At 44.8% G+C, this 21,255-nt stretch overlaps 1 protein-coding gene across 1 annotated transcript in view; it reads right to left on the bottom strand.

Annotated features, from left to right (window-relative positions):
- Positions 1–14,497, bottom strand: part of FAT3 (FAT atypical cadherin 3) — a 401,226-nt gene extending 386,729 nt beyond the window's left edge. Inside the window, exon 1 of the mRNA XM_063394467.1 lies at positions 14,368–14,497. The gene's annotated coding sequence lies outside the window, so the exon portion shown is untranslated. The remainder of the gene's footprint in view (positions 1–14,367) is intronic.
- Positions 14,498–21,255: the final 6,758 nt, after the last annotated feature.

The raw sequence follows: 21,255 nt of genomic DNA, 5'->3' as shown, positions 1-21,255 counted from the left end.
ATCAATGTAAGCAGCAGAAATCGCCTACCCCAAGTGCCTGGCCAGATACATGGGAAGGAAGGAATGAAACCCACCTGGAAGTGCTTATCATTAACCATAGAGGGAGGCTCTGTTACTAAGCTGGGGTGACCTTTCATGCATGGAATTCCTTTATCTCTAGCTCTGCTGATGATAAGGAGGCCAGGGGACCTGTCTTCTTTGGTGTGGAGGGCATCTGTTCCCAGGACTCGAACAAACTGCAGCTCATGGGCGATATTTGACTACCTCACATCTGAACCAGTTTTCTTTAGAAAAATACCACATAAGTACTTAAATGCTGCTCTTAATAGTCTCTTACAGGAAAGGGAAGAGCAGGAGGGAAACCTTAAGTTAAATTAACATGCACAGTGTCCTAACCAACATGAGTGACATTTTAAGCATTGCAGTGCTATGTCAAGCTTGTGTGTCTTCTTCCTCTTGGGCAGAATTGCTGAGCATAGTCCTCTGCTTATCGAAAATCTGAGGACAGCTGGGTCCCAGATCTCACTCAACCTGTAGTACTTACGGGGCCGTGGAGGAAGTCAGTTCACCTGCCTCTGCCTTTATTCCCTTATTTCTAAAACGGGAGCAAGTCAGGATCCTGTCTGAACTCATGAAGCCTTTTGATATGTATCAGTGAGACAAACTACATGTTTGTGGGCTGGAGCTGTGTCTCCACAGCGCAGACACCAGCCTCCAGAAGGGGCTGGCTGTGATGACCAGTGAGAACATACCAGATAGCAGCAGCTCAGGGCTGCTCAGCAGCATTTTCACTTGTTATCAGTCATTCCTATCGAACCGCTCCATAATCTCCCTCCTTCTAAAGGTTCATCTTATGCAACACTAAATACCAAGATATAGTAGATACTTTCTGGGAACTCATTAAAGAAAGCAATCACTAGAACAAATCAGGCTCCTGTATCTGTGCAGTACTACTGCTACTGCAGGTGGAGCACAGGTCTGTCCATTTAAATGGAACTGGAGGGCTTGGCACCAATCCCTTCCCAGGAGACACACTTTTAAGACTTAGTGCTTAGGGTGAGGCAAGCTAGCATCAGCACTGAAACCTTGGCCCTCAGAGATTCTGCAGACTTGGACAATGCAAGGTAATCGGCAACATCATTTCTCTCCAAATGAATTCAGGAAACATTCCCTGGGGTGTCAGAGTTTCAGGGTTTCCACTTTTCCCTTTAGTTTCTTTTTCCAGTGGAAAAAAACATGGGCATATGGGGACAAGGAGTAAAATTGCTTCCTTGGAGGTACACTCATTTTTCCATTCCATAACTACTATGTGAGTATCTCAGGGCAGATTTCAAAGTGTGGGCATTATAGAAGATCCCAAAGTTTTATATGTTCACAGCACAGTCAGCAATGAAGTCTGCTTCAACTCAGGGTCCCCACTCTCAGGAAGAAAAGAATTACTGGTTTTGTAAATGGTGGCAACCCCCCCCACACACACACACCTCACTGCTGTTTTTGTCCTAATGATCTAATGTCAACTCATGAATGGGCAGGGAAGAGATGTTAAGAGCTAAAAAAGAATCAGTACAGGAAAACAAGCTAGAAAAAGGTTTTTCTTTGAAATTAACAGACTGATTGATACCTTTAAAACACACAGTCTGGTGTGTTTCTAGCTTAATTGTGTGGTTTTGTTTGGCTCATGATAAAATAATATTACTGCAAATGAAGTGCTCCTGCTGGCAATGGCAAAAATGAGTTCAGTCTACAGCATTTCTGCATCTAGATCTTGACAGCCTGATTCCTCCAAATGCACCTGGGGTTGACCTGCTGGAATAAGCAGGTTGATATACCTCCATTTGCAAGGGATAGCATGCAACTCTGCCTGATGGTTGGCTTTCAAATCCTGCTCTGTAAACAGCAGGTGCTCAGCAATCACTCCACAAAGGGCTCTGCTCCCATCTCCACCCACGACATCAGCTTCAGCCTGATGCTCATTGCCCAAAAGGAAGGAAGGAAAGAACAAACCAACCAGTCACATCTCCCTCAGGAAACACACCCAGAATTAATCCAACTTTGCCATTTCCACAGAATCTCAGCCCTAGGACTTCCCAGCAGATATGTGAAAAGCAGATATACTCAAAGACTTCATTTTTCCTTTGGATAGGAAACCTGGTACGGACTTTATTAAGGCATATTTGAGCAAATGCCATGCCACAGGCAGCTCTGGCTTTAGAAGGCTGTTTTGACAGACCCAGAGCTGACTATTACTGCAGATAAAGCTATCCTGAAAATCCAGCCCTGAGCTGTCATTTCATTAAGCTCAGAACTCTATAACCAAGAAAGGTTTTCAATTACAACCCAGGCTTACATTTTTAAATATTTGTTACAGTTAGCCCTGGATATCTTGGTGTGAAACTTGATCAACATGTTGATTTATGCAGAGATTAAGTCATCCAGTCTCTACTGGCAAGGAAATGAACATTCACGAGAAGTCACTATTCCTTTTGTCTGAAATCCAAAGAATCAGATTCTAATCTCAGTGTCACTGTGGTAGATGGAAAATGACTCCAAAATTGCCAGGAAGTACTTAACCAAGACGACAGCAGAAACTAGGACTTCTGCTGACCTTCAGCAGCAAATACGGTTACGCTCTCGGTACAATAAAGACAGCCCGCGCATAAAGTGCACCCTGAAGGTGGCCAATCCTATTAGGAACAACTCTAAAACATGTTAGAGCAACATTATTTAAATCCAGTAAGGACATACCACAGTAACAGCTACAATCCTCAATGTACACACACACTGCACAAGAACTCCCACTCCATACAGGATAATGACCTACATAATTTCTGCTTAATGACTCCTATTAGAGCCATATCTCCATACAACCCCTGAAGGGCATCTGTGAGGATGGCCATGAGCACAGCATGCTCTGTGGCCAGGACAAGCTCCCTGCCCAGCCTGCCTGCTGGGCTAGCCCCAGCTGCCCACGAAAACCAGCCTCCAGCACTTGGGTTCACCAGTTTGGGGGAGAGCTTCACCTCTGACTGCAGTTTTGGGCCTGCTGACAACATCTGAACAACCCTCAAGATGCAGGGTTGACATACACAACAGGACTACCCAAGTGAGTAATGACGCTCCTACAGCTCCAGCAACACATCAATCAGGAGAAAAAACCAGTAACATAAGGGATGAAGCATTCCCAAAGTTACCAAATTTTTTAGAAGTCAAATTTGATTCAATCTCAGCCAGATCCTTTGTACATCACTGTCTCTCAGAATCTACGTCCAGACATATTTTCTACTGCATGTAGTTAGCTAATGAAAAACTAAGTCTGAAAGCCCATTTCAGGCTTGTCAATCTAGAACACCAAACAAAGACATCAGCTATGTTGTTCTAGCCATGCTGAAAATCTCAGATATTTAAGACAGCTTAAATAAATAAATAAACCAGTTAAAGGCTAATATAGCTGAAGTTCCCTATCCATCTTTGTCCTTCTCCCCATTCCCCAGCCAGGTACCTTGCATAATCCAGGACCCCAAAGCTTCCATGTTTCTTTCATTGAGTCACCACCATCAGAAAACTGCACCCTCCCACTGTTTCTTTTCCCCACCCTTCACTCCTCCACATCCATTAATCCATGCCCAGACAGAGCAGTACATTCTACTCACTCCTTACTTATCTTGCAATCTCTCCTCCCTTTCATTTTTTCCTTGGCCTTTCCATACGCACAGTCAACATGTGAACAAGTCAGCTGTGGATCGACTGATATTTGTTAATGTTCAAGAATCATTTCAGCTGTCACTAAACCACTACTGAAAGAGCTCTTGGAAGGGTGTTCCAGAATGCAGCTTCTGAAAACAGCAGGGGAAACAGAGAGAAAGGAACAGAACTCTGCATCCTGCTGGTTTAACATGGTATGCAGGTCTTTTTCCCTACACCATGATAATCCATAGGGAATCACCATTGGCTTAATTTCCAGCAGGGCCCTTCAGGCTCTCGCTGTCAGTGTGATCTGCTGGTTTACTCCAAAGCAGAACTCAAACATGCACTGTGCAAGCTCAGAGGAGCAGGGCACAGCATGAGTCCAGCTACATCTCACCATGTAACTTCACCCAAAGACAAACCACAACCAAAGAGATGCATCACGGATTGGCAAAGGTCAGCCCTGAAAGCCCTGACAGCAGCATACATGCCTCACCATTTACTCCTGACCTCACAACATGGCTGCAAAAGCACACAGCAAATTTGGTTATGGTCCTAATGATCTGAACCACAATGGCTTTTACTCATGTAGTAAACCACACCAGAGGAGCCCTGTGGACATATTAAATATTCCCTGCACCAAACATGCTGGGTAAAGAACCTCCCGAACAGATGCTACCCTGCAAAGCCCAGAGACGCAAGCCAGCAGCCTGCACGGGGCAGCAAGGCAGGCTGGCAAAGCCTCATCCAATGCATCAAAGGTGATCCAAAGCTCACACATCATTTGGAGAGAACTGTGTTCACACAAAGAAGGTCAACAGTAAGACTTTAAAACCAGTCTGCTTCCTGAAGACTCACAGAAATCTGAGAATTATCCAGCCTCCTGGGTCCAGGGGCGTGGCAGAAGCATCAAGAGGCTTTACCATCATGATGCCTCCAGCTATTCAGTATGTGACAACATGGAAGGCTTTGGCTACCAGAAAGCAACATCTGCCTTTTCACTCTGTTTGCATCCCAGCCCCAAGTGAAATCCTCCAGCTTAAAATAATAGTAACAATTACTCCTGCTGTTGTTCCACCCAGTCCTCTAGCTTCTCTGCCAGAGGAACACTTCCTTCTGGAGAGTGCAGACATTGTCTAGGTTTGGAACACTACAATAATATGGACACCCACTACCAAGGGCAAAGCCCAACCAACACTTTTTTTTTTTTTTTTTTTTAACAATGTGCAAGAACAAAGAAAAAGGTTAGTCTTCTCTAAATGAAACCAGCAATTTGATGCTTCCTTGAAAAGCCTACCAGTGAATAGTGGTGTCTCAATTTTGACTAAAAAAATATCACAGCAAGCCTCTGGAAAAAATGTCCCTGTAAAACCACAGCTCTGAGTTTATCGACAACCAGTGTATCCATCACTGCACTACAGCAAAAATCCATAAAGTCGGGTCATCCCAACACAAGATGGCAACTCTACCTCACATGCAATCACACCATGAAGATGCAGCCATGCTAGCAGTGACTTCACTCACCTGGACTGCAGCGAGAGCTGTCATTAATTAATTGCCACATAGAGGATGAACGAAAGCATTTCAAACACCAGATTTCATAAAAGACTCAAAAAACAAACCTGAACAACCAACCTAACCAAACCCACCCCACACATTCAACTCAAAATTACTAACTGTCTATTTAAATATGGACGCATGGATAAACAAGAAGCCCTTAGACAAACTCAAACACAAAATGCAAGCTTCCAGAGTATGGCAGCAAGGGCAGGCAGCCTGAAAGAAATACAGAGAGATTGTCTGAGCAGGCAGGGAGCAGGTTAGGAAAGCCAAAGAACTGACAGAATTAATTCTGGCCAGGGATATAAAGGGCAACAAGAAAAGCTTCCAAAGGTACACCAGTGATAGAAGAAGATTAGGGAAAATGTGGGCCCTCTCCAGAAGGAAACAGAAGATCTGGCTACCTGGGATACAGAAATGACCGAGGTACGACTTTTTTGCCACAGGTTTTCCTAGTGAAGTGCTCCAGTCCCACTACCCAAGTCAGAGAAGACAAAGTCAGGGACATGGAGAAGCAATAGCCACCCACTGTATGACAACACAGTGTTCAAGAGTATCTATGGAACCTGAAGCCCACAGGATCTGATGAGCTGCATTTGCAGGTGGAACGGCTGAGGAGGTGGCTAAGCACTATCTATCACAGTTGAGAAGGCATGGCAGGCCTGCAAAGTTCACACTGCTGCATTAGAAAGGGAAGAAAGGAAGATCCAGGGAGCTACAGGCAAATCAGTGCCCCCTTCATACCCAGCAAGATCATGGAGCAGATCCTCCTAAAAACCATGCTACATGGGAAATAGGGAGGTAACTGGTGACAGACAACATGGTTTTACTAAGGGCAAATGATGCCTGACAAATCATCTGTTTTTCAGACAGGGCACTTGTGAATGAGGGAAGAGAAACAGGTATCTACTTGGACCGGTGCAAAGCATTCAACACTGTCCTGCACAAATCCATGTCTCTCCTGCACATTAGCTGGAGAGACATGGATTTCATGGGTCGACCCCTTGGTGAATAAGGAATTTTCTGGTTAGTCACAATCCAAGTGACATTCCTCAGGGAGTAGGTACTGGGAGCAGAACTGTTTATCGTCTCTGTCAGCAACACGTTCAGTGGGATTGAGGGCAACCTCACCACCAAGCTGTGTGGTGGGGTTGAGATGCTGGAGGGAAGGGATGCCATCCCAGAGGGACATGGACAGGTTGGAGAGGTAGGCCTGTACAAAACTCATGAAGTTCAACAAGGCCAAGTGCAAGAGCAATCCCAAGCACAAGAGCAAGCTGGGCAGAGAATGGCTTTAGAGCAGCCCTGGGAAGAATTTGGGAGTGCTGGTGGATGAAAAGCTGAACTTAAGCCAGACATTTGAGTTGGCAGCCCCAAAAGCCAACCTTATCCTGGACTGCATGAAAAGCAACGTGAACAGCAGGTTGATGGAGGTGATTCTCCGCCTCTGCTCTGCTCACATGAGACTCCACCTGGACCACTGCATCCAGCTCTGTGATCCTCAGCGCTGGAAAGACACAGACCTGCTGGAGTGAGTCCAGAGGAGGGCCATGAAGACGGTCAGACAACTGCAATACCTCTCCTATGAAGGCAGGCTGAGAGAATTGGGGCTCTTCAGCCTGGACAAGAGAATGCACTGGGGTGACCTCCTAGCATCCCTCCAATACATAAAGGAAGCTTTAAAAAAAACTGGAGAGGGAGTTCTTATTTTACAACGTAGCCATAGAATAAGGGGTAATGTCTTAAACTTGAAAGAAGTCTGGTTTAAATTAGATATTAATAAGAGATTATTTACTGTGAGGGTAGTGAGGCGCTGAAACAGGTTACTCAGCAAAGGTGTGGCTACTCCATCCCTGGAAGTGTTCAAGGCTATGCTGAATGGGGCTTTGAGCAATGTGATCTAGTGGAATGTGTCTATGCCCATGGTAGAAGGGCTGGGACTACCTAATCTTTTAGGTCCCTTCCAACCCAAACCATTCTAGAATTCCATGAAATATGAGGAGTCATCAAAAAATTTCACCCTCTAGCAGAATACAAAGGCATCCTCTTAAGACTCTGGGTACCATGATTTGTTAAAGCAATGTGAGAAATAATCATGATTAATATTAAGAAGATATTAGTGCTACACATCTGATAGAAAAACTGACTTTTAAACTGCCATTATATGCACTTATCACCCAATACAACCTGCACTATCACGCAAAGTGATCAGGTGGTTCAAAGGCAAAAATTACATATGTGCAATGTTATTTAGCAATATTAACAAGCTCTTTTATTTTAACATGTAAACCATTAATAGCAGTTCTGAAGAGGGCTCACTTTTGACCTTTAACAACATTCAAGTGTCTGTAATTTTTATCAGATTGTTTGGATTTTGATTGAGCTAAAGTCCTGAAGCTACAATTAAACTTGCAGCTACCTTCTCTCACTAGGCTTCCTGCAACAGCTGGAAGATTCTTTGAAGTCTGCAAAGACATGGAAGAAATGTTATTTATGGCTGGTTTGCACAGTGCAAGCAGAAACAAGTTGTGTTTCTGGTTCACTTCCAGTGCTGGTGACAGATCATTTCTCACCAGCACTACAGGAAGTCTTCAAAACTATTTCCCTCTACCCAGATGCTCTACAAGACCAAGCTAAGAAGCTGGAAATGCTGCAGGGCAGGATTTCAAGACCTCTGAATAGCCTAAAAGCAATTCTTATTACAGTCAGCATTAAATCCCACCACCAGCTCCACTAAAGACAGAAGTGGCCTTACTCAGCCTGTTGATGGCTACCTGCCTAGAAAGCCCAGAACATCTCTGGTCTGCTAAGCCTATTCAAAAACTTAAATTTTAAAACCAGGGATGCCTTTTAAAAGAAGGGAAGAAATCAGCTTAGATAGTAGAAAAGGAAGGAGGATTTCAGTCCAGAGGAGCCACCCCACGTATTCCCACATCTCTCTGACCAGCTCCACAGCCAAGGGATAGAGCTGTTGACTCTGCAAGAGCAGAGGAAGAGCACCACTGAAGCCCTGCAGCAGGGGTTGCACTGGGTTGACACATGTGTAATGACCAAGCCAACACACGCTGATGTCAAAGGAAGTTACACTCACGCACTGGAAGCCATACAATTAGTAGTGTCATCATCTAGGAGAAAGAAATAAAATATTGTTTTCTCCCAGGCAAAGCCACTGGTGCTTTTCATTTGTGTTAACTTGCTTTAAGTGCCTGCAGGGTCCATGCTTTTGATTTACTGTGGATGACAGACAGTGCAGGCACAGACACATTTAGGTATAATTATTATAGCAACCAGGCTCATACACCAAGAACAGCCGCAAAATCAACAACAGCTCAATAAGACAACGGAGAATTTTCCAACACAAAACCCTACATCTCTCTACATCCCTGCATGACAGAGGAGGTACAACTGACACCAAAGAAGGCTTCAAGCAGCAGCACCTTGTTATCTAGAAGTCTCTCATACCTTTTCTATGTAGCCTCCCATGGGCAGCTCCATGCAGCTCCAGCTCTTTCTCTCCTTCTTCTCTCTTCTTCCTACAGTTCCAGCTCGCTCCTTCCTGTCCCTAGCACAGCCACCTAACCCTGTATGTCCCTTGTACAACATCTTACCCTTTCTGTCCCTTGCCCAACCTCCTGTCCCTTCCTCCTCACAGCACAGCCAGCAAACTCCAACTCACTCCCTCCCAGCTAACTCACTCTTTTATCACACCCATAGCTGTGAGGGCAAGGCTGTTCCCACTCTTTGGTAATTAACACAGCTGCAATATATCGGGGAAAGATTGCCTTCAGCACTATCTCTGTCTTCCCTCACCTGCAACCCTACTCAAGGTCTGCCCTTGATTCTTTCAAGAAAAAAAAAAAGTGAAATCAAGAAGTTTTCACATCTGAGGTAGCATTGCTACTAGCCCCGTGCAACACCAATTTCACCCAAAAAACCCTATACTTTGCATTTTTCACAGAATCATAGAATCATTTATGTTGGAAAATACCTCTAAGATCATCCAGTACCACCATTAACCCAGCACTGCCAAGTCCACCACTAAACCATGTCCCCAAGTGCCACATCTACAAGTCCTTTAAATCCCTCCAGGGATGGTAACACTTCCCTTAGCAGCCTCTTCCAATGGTTAACAGCCCTTTCAGTAAGGATTTTTTTCCTAATATCCAATCTAAATAACCCCTGACATAACCTGACACAATCTCCTCTTGTCCTGTGGCTTTCTACATTTTAGAAGAGACAGCGCTCCACCTAGTTATCCCTCCTTTCAAGCAGCTGGGAGAGTGATAAGGCCACCCCTGAGCCTCCTTTTCTCCAGACTAAAACTTCCCCAGCTCCCTCATCTGCTCCTCACAGCACTTGTGCTCCAGACCCTTCCCCAGCTCCGCTGCCCTTCTCTGGACACGCTCCAGCCCCTCAATGTCCTTCTTGCAGTGAGGGCCAGAACTGAGCACAGCATTGGAGGAGTGGCCTCAGCAGTGCCCAGCACAGGGGACGGTCACTGCCCTGCTCCTGCTGCCCCACACCATGGCTGAGCCAGGCCAGGATGCCATCGGCCTTCTTGGCCACCTGGGCACAGCATGGATCATGTTCAGCTGTGCTGACCAGCACCCCCAGGGCCTTTTCCACTGGGAAGCTTTCAAGCCACTCTTGCCCTAGCCTGTAGCAATGCACAGGAAAAAAACAATTTTTAAGAAAAACAAGCAAGCTAAGAACAGCATCTCTCTCACACTGCATCACTTGATGCATATTCTAGTCCATCACCAGCAAGTCCTGTCTCCAGCTCAGCCCTCAAGCTCAAGCACTGAAGAGAATACAATACTTAGAGCTTAGACACAGCAAAATACAATAATGGTTATCATCAACTCTTTGATTTGCACTTATGCAAAAAAAAAAAAAAAAACCACAAACCCAGAAGCTGGAAGTCCATGCAGATCCCAGAGCAGAGGTTTGAATGACAGCCCGGCAGGGTTTGCTCAGATCTGTCTTCCCAGCACTGCCATCTTTTGCATTCTGACAGTACTAACAGTGCCCAAAACTTATATGCCATTAATACACACATCCAGATGTTAACCACTCATACAACTTCAGGGTCTAAAACAATGCCTTTTAGGATATCTATAATTTTTTTATACTGGGACAAAATGAGGCCTGTGCACTTGTATACAGTATACACAATAAGAATTAGTATTGTTTTATTTTTGATGCATAAATCTGCATAGCAAACAAGCTAAGAGACATTAACAAGGTATAATTTATAAATGCTCAACATATTCTCTATATTTAAGTCTGTTAAAGTAAGGACAGACATGAAAGGATGCACATGCAAGACAGACTACTCAGTCTCACATTAGTTTATATTTTCATTTCTTTCATCATCATACAGGAGCAAAATACCTAAAAGTCTAGTGTGAATGCACGGTAGAAAAATGTACTGTGAAAGAAAAGTGTCTACACTGGAATCACAGACACCACAGTGTTTCCACTGGAAAAAAAAATTAAAAATCAGACAGATTCACATACCTCAATCCCAGTGAACGTTTTTTGTATATATTAACAAATCTTCTTCTATTCCACTGAATATAATAAACTGAAGCAGCACGTTCTTGTTGTGATGATCAGTTTTATTACATGGCCGTGACCCGGACCAGTTTTCAATCAACACTGATTAAACACACATTCTGATATTCTGTACCACATACCTTTCAAGTCATGGAAAAAAGCAGCAAACACTTCTCATCTGTCACTGTCATGTAACATAAAAATTTAGCTAGATGCTGGATATATGAAGTGTCTCTGAGAATAACTCACTAGATCACATACATACAGAAAACTCACTCAATGTGCATAGGCTAAGCAGGGTTGAATTAATGAATGTACTGCTGCTTCACATATTGAATGTCTGTCACTAAACCAATAATTTGCAAATGCAGAAGCAGCAACTGGGAGATGCACTGGCTGCAGGCATTGACAGATCCCTCCTCTGCAGTTTCAAGAAGCTAATTGTGCTCAGTTCACAGTTCTTGATCCGTGTTCCTGGGAATGACTCAAGACACAAGCAGCAAGACAGTCAGCATGTGTCCACCTTTGGGTTTTGTTTCCACTCTTATCTGCCCTGATTTCCTTCCCAAGAACGCTGTGCTCGTGAAAGGCACAGCATGACATCCTAAGAGACTTCTATCTTCTCTGCCTAACAGACTCAGTCTGGGTGGCAGTAGAAAAGCAAAAGCTTCCCTAGAGAATACACCAGGATTACCAACAAGAAGGGAGAATTACTCCTGGATTGAAGTTTTGGCCAATTTTCATCTATGGCAAAACTCCCACTGAAGTCAGTGTAGCCAGGATTTCACCTCTGTCACAGCAACTTTGAGTCCCTGCCCATTTTGCCTTGGAACTTCCAGCCAGCACAATAAGGGTCTTAAGAGTGCCAAGAGCTTTTGTGTTATGCACTGCAAGCAGAAGTCGTGAAACCCCTCACATAAGCAAGCAAATACTCATCAAACAGTTAAGAAATTTAAGACATTACTGAACTGTAAGGGATTTAAACCTGCATCCAGAAGCATGATGTTTCACACTGGCACAACATTCTAAAACAAACCTTATCCTAACCAACTTCCTGTCCTTCACAAAAACCTGCTTGTAAATACAAGCTGTACGACTGCAGTTGGCATGTGTCAGAAGACATTTTAAAACTCAGCACAGACACATATCTGTAGTGGAACAGCATCTACAAACTGCTCCTAACCAGCAATGGCTAAATACCCTGCCTCCTAACTGCTCATTTCATTGTTATTTGATAGAATCCATCAACCAGAATACATCAGGTCACAGTAGCACAACATACCAGGAGGCAAGACAGTATAACCTGGTGGAACAGAAGTCCCTCATGTGAGAAACTGAGCAAGCTAGCATTTAAGAAAACTTGGGGGGGGGGGGGGGTATACCCCATCACTGACTGGCACACAGGATAACAACACAGTAATGAAACACACATTTCAGGAACCACCCTACACACCATCGGCACACAGGTATGGAGCACAGTCATTACAACACCAAGAGGAGCTATGTTAAGAATAAAGCTTTAAAATAAACAAGAACAAAAGTAAATAAAACTATGATTTACTGCATCAAGACAAGCACAGCCAACCTGCTGATTTTCTACAACACTAGCACCACCAAAGGATCAGACAGAGGGATATCCATAGTTTGCAGTCCTGCAGTACACTGTCTCCTATCTGCCTCTCTCAAGAAGACTCCAACTTTTTTGGAACACAACGATCATACCTGTAAGCTCTTTCTCAGCAGCACTCTGCAACAGCAAGCTAGATCCGGAGGGATCACTCCTCTCCTTGCACACACCACCAAGTCCTCTCCAAGCAACAAAAGGAAATTTTTGTTAACTTTAAGGAGCAGCCCCCTGAATGTCAGCAGAGAGAGACAGACAAGTACTAGCCAGACTATTCTGCCTTGTTCTGCTTTTCCAGCTAATGTTTATACCCTTCCACAACCGCTCCAGACCAGGAATGAGTCCCCAGTGAAAGCAGAGCATCCAGGCAGCAAGCAGAATGGTGCAGCAACTCTCCTCTGCATTCCTCATAGTTCATTCTCTCCTGATTTTTAATTCCTTTGATCAAAGTTCAACCCAAGTTTCATAAAGCATTAGCTAACACCTATATCTAAAGTAGAGAAGACTTTTCCTTTCTTTCTGTTGGACAGAAGTTGGTTAAGAACACACAAACCCTGCTCAAAAGATACACCTCTCTAAGCTGTCTGACAGCACTGCACAGGAAAAGCAAATGAGTATGAACAGAAGCATTCATTTCCTCGAATCCCTTCCTTTTAACCAAACTTGATGCTTTAGTGCCTCTGCCGGGATGCCAGTGCTGACTTCCCTTTATGTCCCATGTACTTGTGTTTATTTTAATTGAATCGGGGACTAAAGACACTCGGCAACGTTTAATCCTCCCAACAACAAAGCAAGGGCACTAAGCTACCATGAAAAATAGTAATAAAAAAAAATTAAAAGACACACACTGATGCATTCCTTGGGGCACTGGGGCTCTCTTCTACTCCTGCAAATAATCCAGTGGGATTCAAAAAGTGGGCAGGATAGGCTGGATTACTTCCTTTAATAGCAGAAGTTAGAGCTAGGAGCGCCACGTTTAACCCATCGCCAGCCGGAGCAGGTTCCCTTCCCAGGGGTGCATACACACGGGCACACGGACACACACACGGACACATGGACACGGACACATGGACACGGACACATGGACACGGACACATGGACACGGACACACACCCGGTTCAAGTTTCGGGCTGGCAGAGCGCAGCCCCCGGCAGCGCGGAGGGGATGCGGAGCCCGCAGCGAGCAGCCCCAGCAAAGCCCGGCAGGGACGAGCGGACACGGCTGCGACCCCCGCTGTCCCGGACAGAGCGCTCCCCCAGCTCCAGAGCCTCCGAACGGGGAGGGCAAGGCGAGCCCTCCCTCCTAAAAACATGGAGGAATAGATGGACAGACAGACAGACAGACAGGAATACGAACAGGCAGGTCCTCCGGTAACACCCGTTTCTCCCCAGCCCAAGCAGCTGCAGCCAGTCCCCAGGCTCAGCCAAGAGCAACTGCAGCTGAAGAGCAGCGACAGACACGCACAACCCCCGCCCTCGCTGCCACAAGTTAAAAAAAAAAAAAAAACCCAAAAAAAAACCCAAAAACAAACCCACACCAAAAAACACCACCACCAAAAAAACTACAAAATAAAAGCACTTAAAAGACGGCGAGGACAATTTTAAAACACGAAAACCCGGCTCTTGCCTGCTTGCGAGCTAAAGCCCGGTGCGAAGCGGGAAGCGCACCCGGGGCAGCCGCCCGCCCGCTGGTGCACCTTGCGGGGCAGGGCGGGAGCGGGACCGGCGGCTGACAAGAGCGGCGGGATGGGAGCGGGACACGGGCACAGTGCAGGGACGCAGCCGCGGCAGAGTCCCCGCGGCAGAAGTGTCCCCGCGGCAGAAGTTTCCCCGAGTCGCGGCCGCAGCCCCTGGAGCCCCCGCGCACCGCCGAGTCTGCCCGCGGAAAGTTTCTCTGCCATCGCCTCCGCGCCCCTCCCCGCGCCCCAGGCGGGAACGCACCGGCCGGCTCAGCTCCGGGCGCTGCCCCGCGGCCTCCCGCGCTGGCTCTCCATGCCGCCCTGGGCGCCGCCGGGCTGCGACGAGAGGCAAGGAGGAAGGCAAGTGAGGCTCTCCGTCGCCGGCCGGCGCCGCGCCGAGCCCAGCGCAGCCTGCAGGGAGCGCGGCCCGCGCCCGCCTCCCGCCCGCGGGGAGGGACCGCGCCGCCGCCGCCCGCCCCGGCCCCAGCCCCGGCCCCGCCCGCCGCGGGGCTCCCACCGCCCGCACCCGGCCCGCGGCAGGTCGAGGAGGCGCTCGTGGAATGCGTGTCCTCCAGGGGGCTTCCCCAAGGTCATCCGCACCGCCCGGCGTCCCCCGCTGCCCTCGGGGCTCCCCGCTCCTGTCCCGCCGCCGGGCGGGCGGGCAGTGCCGGCTCTGCGCTCACCGGCGGCCGCCCCCGAACCTTCCGGAGCGGCTTCGCCTGCACCGCCAGCCCTGGCGGGAGCCTGGTCCCCTCGCACAGTGGCACCAGCCCGGTACCTTCCGACACGGCACCCCGGGAGGCCCTGGCTGAGCTCCGGCAGCCCCATCGGTACCTGCCTGTGAGCGCAGTTGGGTGGCTGAGCCAGAGTCTGTGAGAGCCTGTGACACGCTGCTGCGAAAGCTACACCTGTGCAGGGAGCTGGTCCCTTTAGCTTTAGTAAGAGGAAATAGATTTAGTGCCTTCTGCGCTTGTGCATTGATATCCAAGTTCTCACTCTGGCTATTTTAATAGGACGTTGTGACGAGGCACCTGTTTGATCATCTGTTCAGTTTGTTTCCTTCACTAGCAGTAGAGCCCAGGCCCCTGCCTGATCAGGTATCTCATTCAAAAAAGAAAGAGAGTGATCATTTTAACGTCTTTTTTTTTTTTTTTCTTTTTTTTTTTTTTTTTTTAAATCATGTCTATTTTCAGCTATGCCCTGCTCTGCAAGAGCTTTGAAATGCTGCTGCTTTTGTTTGTTTTCTGTTCTCTCACTTTGTCCATGCCTCCCACTTGGCTGCAGGTCACAACTGCTAAAGCAGGTACAGGTAAGAAGGTCCCTGTGAGGACCGGCAGCATAGCGCCCATCACTGGTTCCAAAAAACACTCCTGCCCCGGGCAATTTGCTGCTGTAATTTAGAGTGAAGGTGAAAGAACAAGTAAGCAAACAAAACCAACCAGCAGCTCCACACTAATCACAGGGACCAGGGTAATAACCACAGAGAAGGAGGGCATGGGCTACACTGTGAAAAAGGTGAAGGAAAAGAAGTACAAAAACTGCTTGTAAAATTTAGCAACTGAAACAAAAAAAATCTAAAATATGTAGAATTCTACAAAATGTAGATTTGTCTAAAATCTACAATAGAGCTAATGATTTTATACCCACCACCTGGTTACACTGGTCGTGGAAGGTGATCTTGGTGCATTAAAAAGCTATTTAGAAGTCACAAGCTCAGAACCTCACTGTGCCACTCACTAAATGAACACAGCAAGGAGATGTCCTATTCCAAAAGGCCCATAATCCACATCAACAAGACAAATTTAGAGGGGGAGGAAAGTGTATTATGCTGCAGATGGCACTGAGAAAGAAACCGATTTGCCCAAGGTCATGCAGGAAGTCTGTGGCAGAGCCAAGAACTAAACACAACTCTCCTGAAATTCAGACTAAAAATAGTGCCTGATAATTACACATGAACTCCAGAAAACACACATTACACAGATGATAATCTTTTGACCAGTATTTTGGAGTTACTGGGCTCCATTTCATTATAATTTTCAACTGCACTGATAACTGAATGGTCAGTTTCTAAATTTAAACCATTATTTGGAAGTCCTCTACCCAGAAATTCATACTGTGAAACAAAAGGCACTAACAGATAGCATCTGGGCCAACACAGATGCTTTCTGAGTGTGTCTGCTTTTGCTACCACATTCCTCAAACAGAAACAGAGGGTGTCCAAATCTTAGTCCTGGGAGGGGGAGATGATCCTGCTCCTCACGGTGTTTTCCTAAGGCTCTAAAGGGGCTATGTAGTCCTTACCTACACTTTTCCAGGTAGCAGCATCCTGGATTTATTCCCATATTCCACCATCTCCTGTCTGGCCTCATTAACATGTGCCCTGGCATACAGCTTTCATTTGCTCTCATGTCAAACCTGTCTCATGTCTCAGAATGTGCCTTCCGTGTGTTCTCTTCCTATTCCAGCTCCCTCTTACAGGTTTTCTCAGCCAATGCAGAAGCGTTTCTTGCAATGCAAAACCCACCCAAGCAGAAAACAACAGTAACATCATGTGGCACCCTTCAGGCACCCTTAGTTGTCACTTTAGGAAAGTTATTTACACATATATTTAGTGGATTTTACAATGTATAAATGCTAATGAGTATTAGTAGAAGCTGTTTTCCTAATTAATCAATCCTACCAGCATGGTAATGATTTCTGTTGTTCTTCTGGAGCTTCCTCCAGCAGGGAGTGAGCTCTGTTGATTAACAAGACCATTTTGCATGTATATAACATTTTTGTTCATCTATAACAATCTCATTATCTTTTTTTTCTCAGGGAGGTGAGCAGTTCTCAAATTATGCTTCAGGAATAACTAGGGCAGAAAGAATCATATTGTTTCCCATGTCACCATTTTATAGTTATGTATCTATCAGGTTCAGTAAAATTTACACAATTCAGAAAGATGATTCAGAGCAGGTTGAATAAATTCTTTACTCTGAGGGCAGTGAGGCACTGGCACAGTTGCCCAGAAAAATTGTGGATGTCCCTGTAAATGTTCAAGTACAGGTTGGATGAGGCTCTCAGTGTTCTGGTGGAAGGTGCGCGTGGCAGTGGCACTGGAACTAGATGATCTTTAGGGTCCCTTTCTATCAAAGCATTCTATGATATGATATTGGACAGCTGGTGATGTGATTAGTCTCAGAACTGGAGGCTCAGTGGGGACCTGCTCACTCTCTCCACCTACCTGAAAGGAGGGTGTGATGAGGAGGGACCAGGTCTCTGTTATCGTGAAAGGAGGAGAGGAAATGGCCTTGGGCTGAAAAAGGAGAGATTCAGATTAGAACAAACTTTTTACTGATATAGTGCCCACTGAGATGGGGGAATCACCATCTCTGGAGGTGTTTAAAAGGCATCTGGCACGTGGTGGTAGTTCAGTGATACAGGGGTTGCACTGGTTATGCTGGTTTGGAAATTGCACTTGATGATCTTAAAGGTCTCTTCCTACTCTGACAATTTTATGATTTTATAAATCTATGTCTGATTAATAATGTCATCATGTTCTACAGATAGAGACCAGGAAACAGCTTTTAGATTCTCATATCCTGAGTAGCAGGAATTTCTCCTCATTTTCCTGCCAAGACAATCAGATTCAAGAAGATGTGAGTAAACCACTGTGACAACAGAGTATTTCACATTCTCTTAACTCAGTAAATTGCATTGAAATGATCATAAATAATTCAAGTAGTATAAATAAATATAAATCCAAGCAGAAAGGAAAGGTTTTCTCAAAGATTCAAGGTTCAGGAGACAGTAAGGCAAGTTTTAGACCTGATGTTAACTGAACCAATAGTGAGCTGTTGAAGCTTAATCTCAGCATAATATCATAAATTATGAAACATTGACATTTCACTTTGAATTAATGCAAAGGGCTATTTATATGCTGTTTTAGAGACAGTTGCTTGGGCAAATTAATACACTTTTTCTGTCACCAGGCCAAATGTTAACAACACTGCTGTTTTTCAAAGTATCAAACTATTTGCATATTGGAACTGTTTTAACACAATCTGTCCCCCAGGGCTGCTGTGTGAGTTACTTTGAAAAGGTAATCAGTCATAATTCACTGGCTCCTTAATCCATAATCTAGCTTGATTCAGTATACTACCAGTGATTTTCAGTGTGAGAGATTGCTTGTTTTCATGCAATTGCTTTCTCTTTGAGAGCCACAGGCTACCAACTTTGGAAGAGGCATTCAATGGGCTACAATTGCCTTTCTGGGCTTGCTACCAATAAGAGGTCTGGGTAGCAGATAGCAGTGGAAGAATAAGGCATGAGCACGTAGCAAAAATATTCCACATATTTGCCTGTATTTTGAACTTTGAATATGTCTATGTAGCAAGACACCATTATTGCTCACACATATTGACAATACTTTTGTTTTTTTTCTTTTTTCCTTTTTTGAAGTGTGAAAAGTACAACACTGAAGTTACTTTTTGTGGGACTTTTTTTACAGAACAGTGTTTTAGTTTTAATTTCTGTAAAGTATTGGTTAAGAAAGTGCTTTAGTACTGGATGGTTAGACTTACAAACAGTGCTTAGGTACTACATTAAACTGGGGTTTAAAATAATTAAAACAATTACTGGAAAAGTCATCCAAATTATACAAAAATCATTTGTCACCTTCTGCAAACTCCATGAGGTTCACTATGAATCTTGTTCATTATGAACAAGATACTATAGCATCTCCTGCTCAGAGCCTCTCCTTTATCTTACAGAGAAAATCTCCTGATTCAGAAGTGCCTCAAGACAGATATGAACGAATCACAGTCCGATATCCCATTCGTGGGTTTCTCTCTGACTATCTGATTTTCTGTAGAGAGGCAGCCTCCTAGTCATACCAAGGACTTCACTACAAATTTCTTGTGGCTTTTTTGTCTCATCTCACTTCTCCTGACAGTGAGTAGCACTAGTGCAGTGTTAGGAAAGTTAACAAGTAGTGACAGTGCTCATAGACTCCTCTAGAAACATGATGTGGCAGCACAAGACAGCTTGATGGTGACGACACCAGAAATTTGCTTCAAGGCCATTCTTCACTGTTTCCTCAAGAAGCAGGATTCCTACACAAATGTTATTCAAGGGCATTTCAGGAGGGTCAGCAATAGAGGGCTTGCAGGAATAATTAAGGGGATAGGTACAGCACAAAGCTTATCACTAGCTTACGGTGCCATTCAACCAGAAAGATCTGCTAATGCAAGAAAAACGGGATCAGGGTTTTTCCAGATATCTCCATCTCTTTTAGAGGCTGCAATGGGATCACACATCAAAAGATCCATTTTGACAGTGCATATTGAAGTATTGCCTTGTATTATGCCGGATTATGCCTTGCAGCACAAAGTTATTAGCATTTCTAGCAGCTGAATGTCAGAGGTTTGACTTAAACTCACAGAGTGAGATCATACCATGTAGAAGGAAAACTTCCAATTTGGTGTGTCTGATTTTTTTCCATTTGAAGGATACAGAAATAACAGAATCACAGAATATCCTGAGTTGGAGGGGACCCACAGAGATCATTGAGTCCAGCTCCAGGCCATGCATAGGACAACCCCAAGAATCATGTGCCTGACACCATTGTCCAAGCCTCTCTTGAGCTCTGTCAGGCTTTGTGCTGTGACCACTTTTTTGGGCGGCTTATTTGTGAAGGACTCTGCAGCTCTGACTGTTTAACTTAAATAAAGTTAGCTTTTCTCCCTGCTCTACTTTGCTCATCTCAGCCATAACCCATTCTCATTCAAGTCCAGCTATGCTTAGCTCTGTCTCAAAGAGGAGTGCATCAAATCCACGGACTCCTTTCCCAGGGAGCAGACCTGCCAGTCAAAGAGGGCTGCGATGTCACCAGTGAGCTGAAGGCAGATCACAGGAGGTGATGCTGGAACGCTTTCCCTCCATCAGGGTAACAGTGCATTTGATGGCAGGATCAAATCCCACTCACAGAAAATTGAGAGCAGGTTTTGTGGCTTTTTATGTTTTATTTTATTTCATTGAAACAGATCTGAGAGAGGAAGGAAGTGGTGTGTGGAGACAGAAGTTTCCATTTGTCTCAGTTCTGCCAGTGAGTTTCTAGGTAGCTCTTGACCTTTACCTTAACCTTCTTGAGTTTGATTTCCCATTTTGAAAAATTAAATACAGAGTCACTGGAGATCATAAGATAAGAAAAGATATATTTTTGCAAATTTAATTGCAGTTTGATTCCCTGTTTTACTACCTGTATCTTGTGAGATTTTAGAGAAATCATGGGTTGTTTCTGTGCCTCAGTTTTCTGTCTGTGATACAAACCCAGAAACACTTTTTGTGTGTCTTCTGTTTTTAGACAAATAAACATATAGGTTGTTTTGTATATTTTAAGGTGATTTACCCTCTAGGTGTCTGACTTTGACTAAGGTCCTTTAATTTTATTAACAGATACAATAAATAGTTCTGAGATTTCTCCTTGGAGCACTCCGACATTAGTGGAGATGTGCACCATCAGAAGGATGTTATATATCTGTTATATATGTTATAATATCTGTTATATCTGTCAATGCAAGAGAAAGAATTTAATGAAAGCAACTTGATTTTACAAAAATTGTGAAAGGTTCTGCAACCATACAGTAGAAAGCTATAAAGATCAGGATACCATGCAGCTGAGGGCAGGATTGATCTTACCCACAATAGCTTTCTACAGCTTTTACTGTTCATTGTACAAAGAGCTGACTCCAGTAAACATTTAAACATGTGCTTAACGTGATAGACATGCACAGCTTTATTACTTCAATTTTAATGCACATTTAAGCTTAGGCATGGCTGTTTGTAGGGTGGGGATTTAGTATGGGATCCCCTGATTCTTTGCACACATGATTTCATTAGGTGTTGTCTCTCTCTGTTGCACTGCCTTAGGGCATGAGCCAAGCCTGGCTGAAGTCAGAGGAATTTCTACAGATTTTGAAGGCAGTTGGACTGGACCCTTTATAGGAAATAAAAACCGATTTTGTGAAACATAAAAGCAAAAAAAAAATCCTCCTGAATTTGTGGGGATAAAATAGTCATTTCCTGTTTTAGGACTAGAGACTTTATAAATCAAGCTTCTAACCAGAGAAAAATTTTACCAGCTGTACACTGAGCTGCTGAAAATAAA

This window comes from Prinia subflava, chromosome 3, assembly GCF_021018805.1.
Source record: "Prinia subflava isolate CZ2003 ecotype Zambia chromosome 3, Cam_Psub_1.2, whole genome shotgun sequence".
In the NCBI taxonomy this organism is placed as follows: Eukaryota; Metazoa; Chordata; class Aves; order Passeriformes; family Cisticolidae; genus Prinia; species Prinia subflava.
This window is presented reverse-complemented; position numbering and strand designations above follow the sequence as displayed.